The sequence below is a fragment of the Phoca vitulina genome, unplaced genomic scaffold, assembly GCF_004348235.1.
Source record: "Phoca vitulina isolate PV1807 unplaced genomic scaffold, GSC_HSeal_1.0 scaffold45, whole genome shotgun sequence".
Taxonomy (NCBI): domain Eukaryota; kingdom Metazoa; phylum Chordata; class Mammalia; order Carnivora; family Phocidae; genus Phoca; species Phoca vitulina.
In genome coordinates, this window is record NW_022589748.1 from 3,574,099 (window position 1) to 3,593,119 (window position 19,021).

Genomic DNA, 19,021 nt, shown 5'->3' on the forward strand with positions numbered 1-19,021 from the left:
CCGCGCCCCCCGCCCCCCCGTCGCGCCGCGCCGCGCCGCGCCTCCCTCCGCCGCGCCTTCCCCCATTCTCCCGGATTAATTAAGGAGGCAGCGGCAGGAGGCTGAGTCCTGGCCGCGGGCCGGGGCCGGGGCGACGCTGGCAGGAGCGCTTGGGGATCCTCCAAGGTAGGAGAAACTTTTGCGGGGGGCGGGCGCCGAGGCCCTTCTCCCCTTCTCCTCCCACCCCCGTGGCCCCCGCCCCTCCCCCTCAAGGTGTTCCAGAATCCGGGTCCGGCTTTTGGGTGCCTGGGGAGGCACGTGACTGGGATTATAATTCGGGCCGGGGGGGGGCGGCGGAGGGGAGGGCCGGCCGCCCCTACCTGCCGGGAGGGGGGTGGGAGCCGGGAGCTGTCACCCCCGGCCCTCGCGGAGGTGGGGGGCGCCCCGGGGCGGGCGACGGGCGCCCGCAGGCTGCTGCAGTTGGCGAATGAGGTCAGTCGTGCTGCCCGCGGCGGCGGGCGCCAGTGTGGGAGCAGAGGGGGCTGGGAAGGCCGCGGGTCCCCGCCCCCCCACCTCTGCCTTCTTCGGGCTGGGCCATCTCCTGGCCCGTGCCCCCCACTCGCGGGCTGAGTCCAACACAGCCAGGACTGCCCCGGCACAGTGGTTCCTGTCGGGGTCCCCCGGGAGGGGGCCGGCCTGAGTGGTGGCAGCTGAACCTCTGGAGGAGGGCGGGGAAGAGTCTCAGAGGTTGGCAGTGGGGGCCACCAAGCTTCCGGGAGAGCAAGTTGGGGGTGCCGCGCATGTGGGTGGTCTCTGAGTTCCTGCACATGGGCAGGGAGGCCTGTGGAGCGCCACAGGGTGCTTGATGCCCACCCCCCCATCCTGAGTCCCTGGAAATGATGGGCTTGATGCCTCTCCTGGGCTCCAGCCCCGGCCTGTGGCCAGGGAGAGGGACGATGCCCTGGCCTGGGCCCAGGGCAGAGGGGGGAACCTTGCAGCTGAGAGTTCTGCCCTCCTGGCGGTGCTGGAGCCCTGGACGTCTGGCCATGTGACCCAGCCCCCCAGGACCAGAGCTGGGGTGGGAGGCTCCTGTGTCCCCGTCGCAGCCCAAGTGAGGGGCTCTCCATGCCAGGCCCGCGGGGGGAAGCGCCGGCCTTGGATGGAGTGTGGTACTGGTGATGTGGGGCGTGGGCCTGCCCTGGGCCCAGGAGCTGGAGTGAGGGGCAGGCGAGGACAGTTAGAGGAGTGGGCGTTTGCGCCCAGTGGGAGGAAGGGGTGGCCAGAAGCCGCTCTGACCTCCTCTGGCGGGATTTGGTTGCCCCGTGCCTGGGACTGTTTGCTCCTCGGCACTGCCCGGGTCTTTGGGGCTTGGGAGGTGCCTTTCCAAGCAGCCATTTATTTCAGCAGCGTCATTCCCAAAGGGAAAGGGCACGGGCATTGATGGTTTATTCGGGGCAAGAGGTGGCAGTGACTGGGAGGCTGGTGGCTGTTGGTGGGGAAGGTCTGGGCGCAGGGGTGGCAGCGATGGGGGTGGTCCGGTGCCCATCACGAGCCACCCACAGCGGGAAGGAGCCCAGGAGGCTGCGAGATAGACTCTGACCTCTTCTGAACAGGGACCGCTGGACCAAGGGACAGACCTGGCTCCAAGGTGACAGGATGTCGGAATCCCCGACCTGCTTTGGGGATGCGAGAGGCTTAAGACCACACCCCATTCCGTAGCCTGCTCCGTGAGTGACCTAGAAAGTTGAGGCTCTGACTCAGAGGGTCCCAGAGCACCCCAGCAGAGGAACCAAGCAAAGGTGGGAACTCTGCGGCCACTCGCTGCCCACACATTTAAAATGTGGGAGACCTGGGGCCGAAGGTTGCAAAACCGGGTCTCGAAGACAGCGTTGTAGGGGCATGCTTGACCTACTTAAGGGCACTGTTCTCTAGGTGCTGGAGGAAGGGTCATTTACGTGCAGCGTGTTAATCACAAATACTTTTTATCTGTTCTTTGGAGGCAGTCTCCCAGAGCCAGGCTAGCCTTCCAGCGCAGCGGTCGGTGCTTGGAACTAGTTGGCAAGGCAGACATAATGATAGGGGTCTCGGAGGCAGTTGTTCCAGAAGCCTGTCTCCAGCAGCCAGGGCCTGCACAGTTGGGTGGCAGCCGGCTTGTCAGAAACCCCAGATGAGGATCTCAGGGTGATGTGGTGGGTGACGCCTCAGGGCGTTCGCATCCTCAGTGGGACCTTGGAGGCACAGGCCGCGTCTCCTGGGCCCTCCCCGTTCTGGGTTTGGGTTCGGGTTCATCCGCGCCGGCTGTCCTCTGTCCACCCACGGCCTCCTCACCTGGCTCTGGCTCGTTGAATGCCGCAGTTTTCCTGAATGGCCTTTGCACGGGCTGTTCCTTTTCCCTGGAAGGTTCTTCCCATCTTTCCCCCGAGGGAATGGGAGACTTCCTCCGATGGCCCGACCTGGCTAGCGTGAGGGGTAAGGGTGGCAGGACTTGCCCCTCTCGTCTCCTTTCTTTGAAGACTCCACCGGCTGTCATGTCCTCGGGCTGGAATCCCAGGGCCGGCCAAGGTGTACCCCCATGATGTCCTGTCCTTCCTCTGTCCCAGTGTTGATCTCACTCAAAAGTTCCACATCTGTCTCCCCAAGTGCACTAGGGACAGGGCAGGGACCGAGGCTTGCTTTGGATTCCCTAGTGCCCCGGGGCTGGTACCCGAATCCTCGTCGAATGGCTACTTTAGGGAATGAATGAAGTGGTCCACATTGCTAAGCAGCTCCTCCCCTTATTCCTGAATCCCCATCTCTGGGGAAGGGCCCCCACACAATGGGGAGAATCCCAGGGTCTTCCCCTGAGCTTCCTGCTCCCCATCCTCCCATTACCGCAGCTGTCTTCCCCTCACACCCGAGCCTGGGGCTCTGCTCCCTGGATGTCCTCTGTCCTGCTTCTCTCAGTCCTCCGACTCTTGGCCGTTTGGGGGTTTCTCTGTGATGGCTCACAGCCGGGTTCTGTGGGACAAGCAGGAAAGTGTGCCCAGCTCTGTGGGCCTGCGGAGGGACTGCAGGGTTAATTCACAAACACTGGGGAGCGGAGCGGGACTCGGGGCCAGGGGCTCGGAACCTTCTGGGAGGGTGTGGGGCCCAGGAGACGTGGACCCTTGGGGCGACTGCGAGGGAAATCCCAGCAGGAACTCCTCTAAGCGGGGGCGGAGTGGTGGAAGGATTGTTTTCTGTGGGAGAGCTGGAGGAGATGAAAATGGTTATAAGGCAATGAGATGCTCCCCATCCTGCTGCAGGGTGACAATGGAGACTTCTGTGTGTAGGTGGTGGGGTGTCCAGGCGGGGCCCGAGGGGAGCCAGCTCCCTTACTTGGCTCCCAGGTCCCTCGTTGGCAGGCGTGTCTGGCTGGGATTCTGTGATCCTCATGCTCACCAGGGTAGATGCTCTGTCATTTCAGGCTCAGGGCTATGGGGTTATGGCTGATGACAACCAAGGGGCACAGAGCCCCGGGGGAGGGGGTGCGAGGGGGCTGAGCCCTCGTTCACTTTGTGGGGAGTTACATTTGCTGAACGAGCTGAGTGAGGCTGTACTTTGTCCCTACCTGGGCTTGGGATGACTGGTGGGGGTGTCTCAGGCAGAACTCTTGCTCCTGAACCCCTTCCTCTTGGTCTGGAGCTGGGCCTGGCCAACCCAGAGCTATTTGTGCCCCCACCTGTCTCCCTCCTTCAGGACCACCTGCTTCTGGTTGCCAGATCTGGCTAATAAAAATAGGGATCCCCAGTTAAATTTGGATTTCAGATAAGCCACGGATAATGCAGGATTGAGGACGTAACTTATACTAAAGACTTACTTGTTTGTTTCTCTGAAGCTGAACTAGGGTCTTGTATTTTTTTTTTTTTTAAAGATTTTATTTATTTATTTGACAGAGAGAGACAGCGAGAGAGGGAACATAAGCAGGGGGAGCGGGAGATGGAGAAGCAGGCTTCCCGCCGAGCAGGGAGCCCGATGCGGGGCTCGATCCCAGAACCCTGGGATCATGACCTGAGCCGAAGGCAGACGCTTAATGACTGAGCCACCCAGGCGCCCCTAGGGTCTTGTATTTTATCTGGCAACCCTACAGCTATGACCTCTGGGTGACGGGACTGTTGGGGACTGGGGAGAGGCTCAACCTAAAGCTCCAGGGATGGTCTGGGTGAGTTCGAATCAGGTAGCGCTGAATCCAGTTTCCTTGGTCCGGCTTTCTCTAGTCCGGATCCCCTGTTAGGCTTGGGTGGTGTGGGGGACTCAGGGATCCGCAGTCTGGGAAGCCCTGGTTTTCAGAGATTTCTGTGCCACTGTGGCAGGAGGGGGAGGGGAACGGGAGTTGTGGGGTACACTGGAGCAGACGCCCAAGTTAGGATTTGCAGTCAAGGTGTGCAGAGCCAGGCCTGAGCACTGGGAGGCTGTCGGTCTGATGTCCTCCCCTGCAAGGCTTGGAGATCCCGCCTCGGGGGCTGGGGGGGGGCTGGTAGGGGAGGGTGTTCGCTGGGTTGGGTCACAGGCGTGAGGGGCAGTCCCCGTGGAGGGATGCCTGGTGCGTGTAGCTCCACTGCATACAGCCATCCGAGGTAGCCCCCAGCCCCTGTGCTGAGCTGAGACCCCAGGAATGTGGACTGGCTACAGCCGGGATAGCCCCCAAGTCCAGGCTGTGTGCTCACCTGTGGAATGCAGAGGATACCCCCCATCCTGCCTGAGCCTCAGGTGCTGTGATTGGGGCGGGGGGACGATTCTAGAGCGTGGATATGTGGGTCACCCCAGTGCAGGCCTAGAGTGGAGACAGTGTGGGAAGCCAGAGGTGAGTGGTCCTGGCTCAGGGGCTTGGGGTCCCGGGCAGCCTGCAGGTGCCCAGCAAGGCTGTGTAGTTGGGGATGGAGAGCCTGAGCCTGTAGCTGGAGGCGGGTAGCTGGAGGTATAGCCCTCAGGTCGCTTCTCTCCTGCAGGCTTGGACGGGGCCAGACCTGTTTGCCGATTGGGGTATGGGGGGGGGCAGGTTTCAAGGTACATTTTCTGGCTTCTGGCAGAACCACCATAGAGGGGAGTCTATATCTGTCCATCAGTCTGTCAGTCCACCAGCCAGTAAGAAACTTACAGATATCACCCCCTTCCCCCTGCCCTGGGTCTGCGGGGTCTCAGGCCCTGGCGTCCGGCCCCAGGCCTGCACGTAGGAGGGGCTCACCCCACACGTTGTTCTATGTTTTGTCAAGGGATGAGGGATATCCAGTGAAAAGCTCAAGTTTTAATAAGTGTGCTTTCCAAGGGGTTTGACCATTGTACACATTCACGCAGCCCAGCCCCTGTCAAGACATGGAACATTCCATCACCCCTGAAAGCTCCCTCAAGCTCATTTGCCGCCAGCCTCTTACCCTCCCCCAGCCCCTGGCAACCACTGTGTGTTTTCTGTTTTCTTTTTCTTTTCTTTCTCTCTCTTTCTCTCTTTTTTTTTTTTGTTATTTATTTATTTGAGAGAGAGAGCATGAGCACAAGTGGCAGGAGAGAAGCAGAGGGAGAGGGAGAAGCAGGCTCCTCGCTGAGCCGGGAGCCCGATGCAGGGCTCCATCCCAGGACCCTGGGATCATGACCTGAGCCGAAGGCAGACGCTTAACGACTGAGCCACCCAGGCGCCCCTCTTTCTCTCTTTTTTTTAACCACTGTGTGTTTTCCGTGTCTGTAGTTTCGCATTTTCCAGAATGTCACATAAATGACATTTATGTGAGAATGCAGCCTGAGTGTGGCTTCTTCGACCTTGGGGTAGCTGAGGAGCGTTCCATCGTCTGGCATGCCACATAGCTCCACCCGCTCTGTGGTCAGGGACGCCGGGTTTGCAGAGCCCCGCTTGGACCAGCCCAGAGGAAGGGGTACCTTTTGCTCATGTTCACAGAAGCACTGCCTGCGCCCCGTCCCCACCCCCACTGAGAGCTCACCGTGAGCCGAGAGAGGTGCACACCTCTGTCCGCAGAGCTAGAATTTCATCCTCTGGTTCTGGTGACTCACCCGGCCGGCGAGCCCCCGATGAAATTACACCTGCCTGCAGCCGCCCTCACACCCACACAGCCCTCCGCTGTGCAGGTGGGCTCCTGGCACAATGATGCTCTGAGGCCAGGACAGCTGGGGTGGGCGAGGGCAGCCGCATGTGCCCGGTGGTGCTCACCCATCTCTGGGCGCCCCGCTGCCCCGGAGTCTGCGGGTCCCTGGCCGTGTCCCCGGTCTCCCTTCCTGCAGCCTTTTAGCTTAGGGTAGAACTTCTCTGTTTTCCTTGTTCGGGGAGGGGAGGTGGGTAGGAAAGGACATTGAGGCCAGCATTAAGTCGGGAGCGTGATTTAGGGTCCCATAGAAGGGGGCTGTGTGACCTCAGGCAAGTGACTTCTGATCTCTGTGCTCGGGTTTGGTCATCTGTAAATGGGAGAACAGGGCCAGTGAGGGACTCAGCTGTGGTCACACAAGCGGGTGGGCCTCCACGGAGCCCTACGGGGCAGGGGGGTGCTGCCGACGGGGAGGAGGGGGAGACATGCAGACCTCCGGTTCCCTGTGTCCCCCTTGGAGCCAGAGCAGGGCCGCTTTTATCCATGTTACCTGTTAGGGTCCTAAATAAAAACGTTTTCCATCTACCTCTGCTCGTGGTCCGCGCTGCACGGACAGTGGCTGTTCTGGACATTTCTGTGGGCATCACTGAGATTTCGGCTGGTCACGGAGGCTTCTAGTCAGACCGATTCCAGCTCGGCTGCGGGCCCGCTGCGTGAGTTGGACAGCTCCCAAGTCGGCTGAGCCTCAGTTTGCCCATCTGAGAAGGGAGACAGCACTACCTTGCAAGGTTGTGGGTGGGCGGCGTGAACGGTGGCGTCTGAGTGAAGGGAGGCCCAACAGGACCTTGGCGGCCCCCCAGGGCATGTGCGCCCCGTAGGAGAGGGAGCTCCTGGGGTGCTAACGTGACCTGCATTGGGTGTCTTGAGAGATTGGAGGGGTTTTAACTTTGTTTTTGGTAAACAAGTCATTTATTCTTCTTGGTGAGCCCGGCAGCCCCCAGCACCCCTCCCCCTCCCCCGGCCCCCCTGACTCCCCTGGCCCGGTCTCAAAGCCTGCACCCCTCAGTCCGACCCTTGGGCTGTACCTGGTGGGAAGTCTGGGAGGACTGGAGCAGGCGAGGCCCATACTCGGGTGCTCCTGGGTGGCTCCCTGGAGCAGACAGGACCACTGCCTGCCCGCCCACCCAGCTCCAAGGTGGTCCTGGCGGGCTCCAGGGGGGTCTTATGACTGGGCCAGCCTGGTGTCTCTCTCGTGTTTATCCAGGAGCTGGTTTTTCAGGTGTGCCGGCTTTCAGCAGGGAGGCCCAGGTTGGGAGAGCTAGGGAAGGGGGGTGATTGCCCTGTTCCCCATGTGCGCCCTGGCTTCCAGCTGGGGGTGCAGCCCTCTGGGCGGGTAAGCTGACCGCATCCTCCCTCCGGTCCTGGCCCATCGCCCTGCATATCCAAGGGAGAGATGCTCTTCCTCGCCCCGGGTCAGAGGCCAGTGCCCCTCCTTGGGGCTCCTTTACCTGCCTCAGGCCTTCCCTACTTGCCAGCAGGGGCACCGTGGAACCAGCAGGGCCTTTGAAGCCAGACGGACATGGGTTCAAGTCCCAGTGCTAACTGCCGACGTGCTGTGTGGTCTCAGGCAGGTGACTTTACCTCTCCGAGCCTCATCTGAACAAATGAGGGTGCTTCTCCCTACACTGCAGTGTTCTTGGGACGATCAGCACGTTCGGTTGGGGGAAGCTGGTTGCTCTTCCAGTTGAGTGTTTTCTCACCTTGTCACATGATGACCCCAGAGTCTCGCTTTCTGGGGGCCCCAGTCCTGCCCAGAGAAGAACTGGATGCCATCCTTCCCTGCTGCGCTCTTACCTCCTCTGCCCGTGGAGCCTGGAGCCTGCCGTGCCTCAGTTTCTGTTTGTGTGAGCTGGGAAAACCCCAGGGGTGGACCTGGTTAGTCCCCTGGGGCTGGGGCTACTTGGGGCAGTGGCCCTGTGGTGGGGTTTTGGAGAGCCCTCTTTTCCCATAGGGATATGCCTGAGGGCAGCTTGTAGGAGGTGACTTTTCATTGGCCCCTGGAGGATGGTGGGGTTTGGACCAGGAGTAGTCTCGGGTGGGCATTGCAAGTGCGGGGGTGGGGGGAGGGAGCGGGGAGTTTGGGGGGGCGGCGCGACAGTCTAAGGGTCCAGAGACAGTGATCAGTGACTGCGCGTGTGGCCAGGTGAGCATTTCCCCAGCAGGGCCCAGCTCGGGGCATTGTGTTGGGTCCAGGTGAAGGCCTTCCTCTAGTTGCCTCACTCCCAGACTGGGCATGGCCAGGCCCTGCCTGTTTCTGTGCCAGCCCAGGGAGCTTCCCTGGGTTTCTAGAACATACTGTGCTTCTGTCTGGCTTCCCCGTGTGGTGTTGCTTCTCCCTGGAAAGTACTTAATGCGCCCTGTCCATTTCATCGGGCTGATTTCTACTCGCAGGTCGCAGCTCGGATGGCCCTTCTCTCTGGAAGCCTTCCCTGTGCCCCCTTCCAAGGCTGTGTTAGATGCCCCTCCTCTGTGTTCCTACAACCCCTGAACGTCCCCCAGCACAGCCCTCATCATGTCCTGTGTTCTGACCGCCCTTGGACTTGTCTGTCACCTTCTGTTGGGTCCGGGCCTTGGTGCCTTGTCCCTCCACCCCCCTGCCCCCAGCACCGTGCCTGGCAAAGAGTGAGCATCCAGTACAAACTTGCTAAGTGAATTAGAAGCCGGCTAGGTGTCAGGGCACTCGGGGTGGGGCCTTGGAAGGTCAGGGGCCTTCTCCACCCTTCGGTACTGATTCCCATTGGCTCACCCCCATCCTCCCCCGGTTGTTGGTCCGACTGTGGCTCTCAGGGGCGTCTGGCGGGTGGTGGGTGAAGGGGGTGGCCGGGGGGGGGGGGACGACGACACTGTGTCTCCCAGGGCTGGGTGCAGCCCAGTTTGGGGGGGTTTCCCCTCCGTGAAGGGCAGCTGGTGTGTGTGGAGAGAGCACAAGTGTGGAGCGTCAGGACAGTTAATCCCCTGGGTTATTTAGACACACGCTTGTGTGCGTGCACGTGTGTGTGTGTGTGTGTGTGTGTGAGCGCGCGTGCATGTGTGGCATTCCGGGGGCCACCGGTGGTCACTGGGATAACCTGACGTTCCGCTGAATCCCGACCACCAGCCTACTACAGGTGCCGCCCCGTGTCCAGAGCCCCCTCGAGTCCTGGCAGGGGGCCCAGGGGGACCAGGCTGTTGGTCAGGACTGTTTGGCTCCAGGTAATCGAAAGCCTCAACTTGAACAGCTTGGACAAGGAGAAGTCCTTGGCGAGGCAGCCGGAGGCTGGGATGGGGGCTCAGCGATGCCGTCGGGGGCTCGGTTCTTTTCCTCCCTTAGCTTGTTAGATTGTTTTAAGTTCCTTTAAAAATTACTTTCTTGGAAGCATACGCTAAAGTGTGCTTTCATACATTCACGGAGTTGTGCGGTGTTCACCGCTCATTTCAGAGCATTTCATCACCCGGAAAAGAAATCCTGACCCAGGAAGTAGTCAGCCCTCTGCTCCCCCCAACCCTGGCAACCACTGACTCATGTTCTGTCCCTACAGATTTGCCTATTCTGGACGTTTCATGTCAGTGGAATACTATAATACGTGGCCTCGGCGTCCAGCTTCTTTTGCTCCACATCACGTTTTCGAGGTTCATCCATGTTGTGGCAGGTGTCAGAGGTCTGTTCCTTTTTATGGCTGAATAATATTCCCTTGTGTGGATGGACCACCTCTTGCTTATCCGTCCATTCATCGGTTGAGGGACATTTGGGTCATTTCCCTTTCTGGCTGTTGTGAATAGCACTGCTGTGAACAGTTGTATATGAACTTTTGTGTGAACTGTCCTGTCTGTTCTCTTGCCTAACACCTGTGAGTGGAGGTCATGGTGGGTCATAATGGCAGTTTCGCGGTTAACATACTGAGGAACTGCCTGACTGCTTTCCAAAGTGGCTGTGCCATTTTACCCTCCTACCAGTAGTGTATGCAGGTTCCAGTTTTCCACATCGTTGCCAACACTTGGTATTGTCTTTTTGAGTATAGCCATCCTAGAAAGGGTGAAGTGCTACCTCATGTGACGTTGATTTAGCTTGTTGGATTTTGTCTTCACGCTTATGCCTCATGGTCACAGAATAGCTGCAGCCCCTCCAGTCCTCACAGCCATGGTCCAGATGGAGAGAAGGAGTGAGGGCAGAATGCTTCTACTCTCAGAGCTTTGCCTTCATGCATGCTCTCCTTGGGCGCTTCTCCAGTTTCACACAGGTCAGACTTTGGTCCTATGGTGCCCCCTAACTACAAGGGAACTGGGAAGATAGAGGCATGCCTATTGGGGAAGAAGGGGATTGGGAATGCTAATGGGCAGGCTTTGCCCTTCTTTGCCCCTCGTGGCCCAGACCAGTGTGGACATCTTCATTTTTCCAGGAGCAAGAAGAGGGATATGGAACACCCCCCAACAGGTAGGGTGGGGACTTAGATCATGGGTGCCTGGCTCTTATGCGGCCCAGAGTTACCACTGCCCATCTGGGGCCTTAGGGTATCCCACTTTGTGAAGGGCAGTGCCAGTCACCTGTCATGCCTCCCTTATCCCCCTCCCCATCCAGAGACCTCCTTTCTGCTCAGCCTCGGAGACCTGTAGCCCAGGGCTCACTCAATCCTGCCTCAGGGCCTTTGCTTCTCCCTTCCCGGCAACCAGCTATGGAACGTCTTGCCTTTAAAACTGGCCTGGGCTAGGGGCGCCTGGGTGGCTCAGTCGTTAAGCGTCTGCCTTCGGCTCAGGTCGTGGTCCCAGGGTCCTGGGATCGAGCCCCACATCGGGCTCCCTGCTCCCCGGGAAGTCTGCTTCTTCCTCCCCCGCTCCCCCTGCTTGTGTTTCTTCTCTCGCTGTGTCTCTCTCAAATATGTAACATCTTTAAAAAACAACAACAAAAAAACTGGCCTGGGCTAAACCTCGGACACCGCTGGTGGGAGCATAAAGTGGTATGGCCATTTTTGGAAAACAGTTTATTTATTATTTTCGTGGACATATCATCACATCATAAAATTCACCATTTTAAAGTATTCTGCTCGGTGGTTTTTAGTATAGTCACAAGGTAGTACAGCTGTCACCACTGTCTCATTCCAGAAGAATTTTTATCACCCCCGAAAGAAACTCCATACCCATTAGCAGTCCCTCCCCATTCCCCCCCACTCCCAGCCCCCTAGCAACCACTAATGGTGTCTCTGTGGATTTGGGGGCAGCTTTTTGCAAAGTTAAAACATATGCTCGCCGTATGACCCGGCAGTTCTGTTCCTCAGTATTTACCCAAGGGAAACGAAAACTTAGGTTTACATAAGAACCTGAAGAAGAGAAATATCTGGAGTGGCTTTCTTCATCGTTGCCCCACACCGGAAACAATCTGAGTGTCCGGCCGGTGGTGCACAGAGAAGCAAACCCCTGTATGTACATTCAGACCGTGGGGTATGAGTCCGTGTTAAAACCCAACAAGGTCTGGATCCACACGGCATGGGTGACTCCCCCGAGCGTTAGGCTGGCTGAAAGGTGGCAGACCCAGAAAGCCAGGCCCTGTTGCGTTCGCACGACATCTGGGAAAATGCAAAACTATAGGGACGGAGCAGATCTGTAGTTGCGTGGGGGCAGGTTGACGGGCATGGTGGAATTTGGGGTGCTGATGGGACTGCCTTGTGTCTTGATTGCGGTAGCAGTTACAGAAGGTTGCATTTGTAAAAACTCATAGGACTCCTGCCAAAGAGTGTGAATTTCACTGTGTGTATGTTACCCCTCAGTTTCAAAAAGCCAGTCTGAGCCTGAACTGGCCTTTCAGGATTAACTCCCACGCAGGGTTAGCCTTTCCATCTGCTTTACCTCCGTAGACCCATAACTGTTGGGTTTGGGGCTTTCAGACTGGCTCACGGGACTTAGGCCCAGGGCTGGGGCCGGGGATCTTCGCTGGTGCCCTCTCCCGCCACCTTCCTCTGCTGTTCCCGAGCTTCCTGGATGGCGTCTGCCATGCCCTGTGCTTTGGATCCATGAACCATTAGAACTGGAAGGGACCTCAGAATAGGTGGACGACCTTTCCTTTTCAGATGGGGAGGCTGAGACCAGGGCTGGGAAGGCACTTGGCTGATTCCAGAGTTACAAGAATCAGGATCCAAAACTGCATCTCACGACTCCTGGGCTGGGACTCCTTGCCGTCCCGGGGGCACCTGGAACCTCGTCTGCCTGTTCCAGGGGACTGGGCGGGCACATTGAGGACAAACAGCTGACGGGAGGCTTTGGGGCAGCGTATGGCCAAAGGCAGGGGTGGGGGGTGGGTCAGGGCCTCTAAAACACCCCAGACGAGGAAGAAGGGAGTGTAGCACAGGCTGGAGGTGGAACGTGGTTGGTTTCGGTGATGCATAGGAATGGCTGGTGGCCCCCGGGGACGAGCAAGAGAGAGGGGCGCTGGCTTCTGCCCTGGAAACCCACGGCATCGGGATAACCCCAAAGCCCCATTATGTGTCCGGGTAAATCCCAGCAGCCCTGGTCCTCGGGGTCGGCAGGGTGGGGCTGACAATCTGGAAGAACCGCCTTAAGGAGAGAGCCCAGGAGACCCAGGAGACAGGGGGCAGGTGGGATGTCTTGGGTGCTGACCCTCCTCGGACGGGCGGACCGGGTCTCGCAGATGCAGGCCCTGGGTTTATCCTGTCGTTGATGTTGAGTCACTGCCGTGTGGGCTGTGTCCCCGCCTCGAGGCGCAGCTGAGAGGTCTGGAGACGATTGGGAGGGTGGGCCTGGGGGAGGGGCCGGGCAGGTCAGCCTGCAGCAGGGAGCTGGAGCTGGCTCCCGGCCAGGTTTGTGTCACCCGCCTCAGCGAGCCAGCTCAGAGCTCTGTCAGCCCCCCGAGGAGGGTTCTCATGCTGCAGGCCTTGGAAAGCCAACGGGTGCCCTGGACGGGGGCATGAGGATGTCAGGAGTCAGGCCTGGGACCCCTCCCCACCAACCTGCACCTCTGCGGGGGCCACAGCTTTGGAAGAGGAGTGGCTTTCTCATCCCAGGCTTCAGATGGGGTTCCTTTTGGGGCAGGAAACCAGGGATTCCCTGCTCCCATGCATTGGGCTCTGTGCTCCTGCAGATGGGTGGTGGGGGCTGGGGGCAGGCTGGGTGACCCCGAGAGTCTGGAGTCTGTGTGGAGGGCAGTTCCTGGAATCCGTGCCTTCTCCGTAACAGCTCCCCCACCCGGGCGCGCCCCCCCCCCCCCCCGCCCTCGGCCTGGAAGGCCCATGATCTTGGCAGCACAGGACCCTTTCCTGGGCCCTCAGCCCTGTTTTTGTCTCAGAAAATGATGTCTCCATACTTTGGGGTCCCTTCTGGTGTTCAGAACTCACGGGGCCTCCAGGAAGCCCTCCTTGGGCCTCACTGTGACCCCAGACAGGAAGCCTGGCCCCTTTCCTGAAGCTTCTCACTCTCTGGGGAAGGCAGAAAAGGAGTTTGTGTTAGAGAGCCCTTCTGCAAATATCTGCACGCCAGTCACTGGACAGTGAGCTGGGCCTGGGGTGGGGGCTGTCTGGGGGGGGCTGCTTCGGGGACCTTGTCACGGGTTGGGTGCACATTCTCTCCTTCCGGCAGACTTTGCTTTGAAGCCAGCCCCTGACTCTTCTGGCTGTGTGACCTTGGGCAAGTTACTCAGCCTTTCTGAGCATCCCTGTCTTCATCTGTCAAATGGGGAGAGAACCACGGTGCTCTAGGGCTGCTGCAGGGGGTTGAAAGCATGCTCACAGCACGGCACGGGGCAGTCGTGTGGCTGCTGATGGTAATGGTGAACTTAATGTGACGTGGCGTCTCAGCTGGGCCCAAGGCCAAGGTAGGGTTTGGATAGAAAGGCTCTGTTGGGCCTTGTTTTCACCTCGCACCACTGCTCTGTGAGGGAGGAAGGGGCAGGGTGCTGTGGATGTCTGTCCTTATTGGAGGCAGAGACCGAGGCTCAGAGAGGGGAAGCAAGTTGCCCAGTATCACACAGCCCCTGGGCTGGCAGAGCCTTGACTAGACCCAGATCTCACAAGGACTGGCCTTTGGTGAGGGGCTGCTGTGTCATGCGTCATTGGGCTCTAGGGAGGGGACGGTGTGGCCTGGGCTGGGCTCCTCCAGGTTCTTCCCATCCCCGGGGAGGAGAACTCTGCGGAATCCTACCACCTGGCCAGGGCTTCGGGTGGGCTTGACTTGTCCCTGGTGGATCGAGGTGGTCAAGCTCTCCTCGCCCAAGTGAGGGAGTGGTGAGCACAGAGCAGGGCAGTAGTGGGTGTTCACACACGAGCCCTTAGAGGCTTTGGGATGGGAGGCCGGGGAAACAGAGCGTGAACGGAGTCCTGCTCCCCCGCTGGGGTTCTTGTGCAATCATAGGAAGGTCACCTACACACTGCGCCTCCGTCGTCCAGTGAGGGACGGGTGATGATCCCTGCCCTGTCCTGCCTCTCTCCTGGGGACCCTGGGGCGTCCGATGGGATGGAGTGGGAAAGCTGTGACGGGGTTGGGGGGTGTTGGTGCACCTGCGTCTCCGTGTCTGAGACCCTCCAGCCACAAAATAAAGTGTGTCATCCCCCAGGGACCAGGTCATTAATGTGAACCAGCCCCTGACCCAGCAGGTGGCGGGGACTTCAGTACCATGCCCCCCCCTCCACCACCCGCAGACCGGGTGGGCCTGAGTGGATGCTGAAGTGTTTGTGGAAGGAAGGAAGGGGCGGGGTGGGGCGGGGCGCTGGCGGGCGGTGGCTGTGACGCATGCGCACAGCCAGCGAGCAGGCCTGGAGCGGCTCCAGGCGGCAGGTGTATCAGACAAATACCTGATGAACCGACCTCTGAACGGAGACGGACTCGTCTCTAGAGTGCCATCACCACTTATAACTTTTAGCTTCTCTTTCCCCACCCGGGAGCTCCAGGGCAGGGATCGGGCCTGATTTACCCCCAGTTCCGGGCCTGGGGCATACAGGTGTCCTGATAGCACCGTGTAATGAGTTGGTGCCCCCGCATCCAACAGATGGGTGTGCCGCCCACGCCAACAGGGGCGCATGGGCCCAGGACTGGGACCAGGGGAACTCCTGAATGGGGAGTGCGGGAGGAAAGGGTCCTGCGGGCTGTGGCGTTGGGATTTAAAGGAGCAGGAACCAAAGGTGTGGGGTTGGGGGCGTTGGGCTGTGATGACTTCCGTGGCATGGATCAGGGCAGGCGTGGCAGCCAGATGTCAGGGGAGGGGGCGTGGTGGTCCTTTCACCTGGGGTGGAGGGTAAGAAGGTCCTCGGAGAAATTTCCAAAGGGGCAGCTGAGCCCCATTTTGGGGTGGTGTCTGGAGTTAGAAGCCAGGTCTCCCCACCCCAACCTGCAGCAGGGCACGGCCTTCCCTGGGACCCCTGCCCCCTACCCCTGGCGGACTGGGCTGGGTGGGATAGCCAGCAGTAGGAGGAGGGAGGGAGCGCGCCGGCTCAGGAGGGCTGGCTGGGGTGGGAGCCTGTGAGCCAGAGCTCTGGGATTAGATCACCCACCGTGATTAGCTTTTTTTTCCGCCCAGCCTTTTCCCGACAAGAAAGGGCCTGATGCTCCTTATCCACGTTGCTCATCCTTCTGAGAAGGCCTGTTTACGTCTGGCAAGGGGGCTGTCGGGAGACGCGATCGCCCCAGGGGCTGGCACCACCCCAGTGCTGGCTTCTTCCCACCCCCTCCTGATACCCAGCCCCCAGGCACTCTGGATGCTTAAGAACCAACACATGCTTTTGCCCCTTGTGGCTGAGCTGCCGAGGGTCAGCCCGAACCCGGGGGGGGGACAGGTGCCCGGGTCCCCTGACGCCCAGCCCAGTGCCGGGCCTGCGTTTCCCACCCAGGGCCGCCTCACGCGGGGGAGCAGGAGCGTCTGTGTGCTGCCCATCAGAATTACCGCATGAGCTAACCCAGAGTTGATGGGACGCAGTGATGTCAGGGCAGGACACAGTGCTGCCGTGCCTTTAATGAGCGCCTGTGGCCTCCAGGCCCGGTGCCAGATGCTCTTCATACGGTAGCTTGCTGTCCTCGAAATGCTGAGGACAGCAGAGTGGGTGGCGCCAGTTTCCTCGGAAGGAAACTGAGGCATGGCGCGTCAGCCTCCCTTGACGTTACAGTCCGGTGGTTGCTGGGTGGGGACTCCAGCCCAGCCCAGGTTGACCCCCAAGCCTGGCCACTTCCCTGCACCTCACGCTGAGGGGTGAGCCTGGGGTAGACGGGGCGGCAGGGGGAGCCCACGTAGTGGGGCTGGAGGTGCCCAGGGAGGGCCGTGGAGGCCAAGGACGGTCTGGTTTGGCTAAGCTGCATTTGGCAGTCCCCGCTCTGATTTCCTTTGAGCTCCTCGTTCACCCACCAAGCAAGTATGTATGGAGTGCCTGTATGGTTCGGGGGCATAGCCATGAACAAAACAAAATTCCTGTCCCTGTGTGTACACGTCCTGTTGGGGGGGGGGGTTGGCTGGTGAGACCACCACCTCCCTGGGCTGGCTTATGGTTTCCCTCTCCTGTTCTGCGCACTCCTCCCCATCCAGTGGAATGAAGCCACAGTGGGGTGGGGACCCTCCATCGTCCTAGACCAGGAGAGGGCCTGGGTGGAGAGGCTCCTGGCTCAGGCTCTTAGTTAGATCCATCTGGAAGGACCCGGGAGGCCTGCGTGTGTGTCTCTGTCCAACCCCATTTGTTCTGGTTTTCTCCTCCTGGAGAATAAAGCCCTTCAGAGCCCTCTGCACCCACTCCCTGCCCCCCCACCCTCCCGATGTGTCGCCCTAGCCCTAGCGCTGCTCTAGGTCCCTTGACCGGCCTCCTGACCTCTAATTTCCCACCCTTCTTCCTCCCCTGATTCTCTGACTTTACCTCGTCCTCAGTTTCCCTCTGGCTTCTCCCACTACATTGTCCCCGGGGGGCCTTTGCTCCTCCTGTATCTGTCGGATCTTGAGCCTTTAGCCCAGAGCCCCCCACCTAGCCCTCAGCCCCGATCAGATTACAGGTGGCCTTCATGAGCCAAGGCTCTGCCTCTTGGTACCCCCCTTTTTATTCCCTGCTGAGCTGGGGGCACCATCACCCACTCCATCATCAGAATCACAAACCTGGGCATCCCTCCAGGTGGCCCCTCCTCGGGACTGCCCCTGTCCACGGTGTCACAAATCTCTGCCCTTTCCTTGGTCACAGCCACCCTCTCCTCCACCCTGCTGCTACCCTCGGCCGCAGACCTGGCCATCTCTGGCCTGGACCATTGCAGAAGCTTGGTTACTACCCGCTCCCCGGCTCTGGATCCACGTCTGCCGAATCCTGCCAGGGTCCCCAAAACTGACCACATCTTGCCCCTGCTCCATACTCTTCAGTGATTCCTGCCCCCTCAGTGATGACCTTCTAAGGCCCTTGACCTGGCCCCCATGGCCAAGCCTGTCTCTCTGCCCACCACTTCCTGCCCCGACCTGGCCCTTCCCAGCAGAGCAGGGCGGGCCCCACCCCACCCACCACCCTGCTCAGGCCCAGCCGAGACATGTGGGCGGCTGGGCTGGTGGTTGGATTTCCCGGGCAGCCAGCAATTTGGCACTCCTTCAAACGGGTCTTGCCGTATTTGCTCAGCATTTATTTCCAGGGAGGGGGGCGCTGTGGGGGGCAGGGTGGTCATCCCCTTTGCAGATGAGCAGAGCTTGGGCCCAGTTCCCCTGGCTCTGCTCCTGCCCTGCAGACTCCTGCTGCCCCTGTGGCATGACATTCCGCTCGACTCAGGTGTCACCTCTTCCAGGGAGCCTCCCCGGACTTCCCCACCCACTAGCCTGTGCTTCTTGCAAGTCGTTTATTTTTACCTTTAACTGACTTATAACTAACTTACTGTAAAACGCATAAATCTCAGACATCTAACATGATGAGTTTTTACCTGTGTAGACACCCACGTAACCACCATTTAAATCAAGATGTATCACAGTGTTTTAATCTTTTTTTCTTAATAGCCTATTTTATTGTCGTTGTCCTGTCCGCCCCCTCCTCCCCCCCGCCTGGGACTCTCTCATGGGCAGGAGCACCTGCCGTGGGTTCCATGCTGTGTCCAACGAAGTGTGATGGTGCTGTGTGTGCGTGATGGCCACATCCCACATGTGTGACCACGACTGGGGGGTGTGGCCGGGGCCATGGCCCTGGGAATTTGTGACCCTGCAAGGTCAGATGCCCCGTCCTCGGCTGGGAGAGGGCTTGGTCCCCTCCCCGGCCAAGGGCCTCCGCAGGGAGCTGGGGCCCCGCCCGGAGAGGCCCCTGCGGACTGGCAGCCTGGAGATTAGTCTCCAAGGCCACAGCGCCAGTTGCCATAGGCACGCGGCCCCAGTCGGGATTGTGATTTCTCATCCTAGTCACGCAGGCAGCGGCTGCCCCTGCCCGCCCGCCAGGAGCCGGGAGCCAGGAGCCAGGAGCCGGGCTTTAAATAACGGGGCAGAAACCTGACCCCGGAGAGCCATCTGCCCACTGGAGCCCGGCCACCCCATCCCACCCGCAGCACCCCATCTCCTGCGGGGCGCAGAGACACAACAGAACTGAGCTGGAAGGCCTCCCTTCATTGTCTTGGTGCCAAGAACACAGGCCTGGCCTGAGCCTGGCCCTGGGGAGCCCCGTCTGGGGGGCATCCGCCCCGCTTCATGAACCCCTCTCTACCCGAGACGGATAAAGCCGTACCTTCTGGAACCCTTGGGCTAAGAGGAGGCAGGCTTCCCATGGCCGGGCCACAGACCTGCCCCTTCCCTCAGCTCCCTGCTCCTGCCCTTTGCCCGGCCCCCGGGCCTGCTTTCCTGTCCTGGGGGTGGGGCGGCTCTAAGAACTGAGTTTTCCGTTGTTTCTTTCCAAATTGCAGAAGTGATAACATCCTTAGCTCAGAGAATTTACAAAAGACCGAAAAGCAGAGGGAAGGTAGGTCACTCGGCGATCCGGCTCATCGAGGTGAAGGGTCTGTGCGGGGCCCGTTTCTGGCTTTTTCCATGTGTCCCG

At 59.8% G+C, this 19,021-nt stretch overlaps 1 protein-coding gene across 2 annotated transcripts in view; it reads left to right on the plus strand.

Annotated features, from left to right (window-relative positions):
• The first annotated feature begins 94 nt into the window (after positions 1 to 94).
• GTF2IRD1 (GTF2I repeat domain containing 1) overlaps positions 95 to 19,021 on the plus strand; it is a 104,665-nt gene continuing 85,738 nt past the window's right edge. The window contains exon 1 of one of the 2 annotated variants that reach the window (XM_032430843.1): positions 95 to 165. The gene's annotated coding sequence lies outside the window, so the exon portion shown is untranslated. Of the gene's footprint in view, positions 166 to 1,752; positions 1,779 to 19,021 lie in introns of those variants that run through there. The other variant, XM_032430842.1, reaches the window with a different exon arrangement.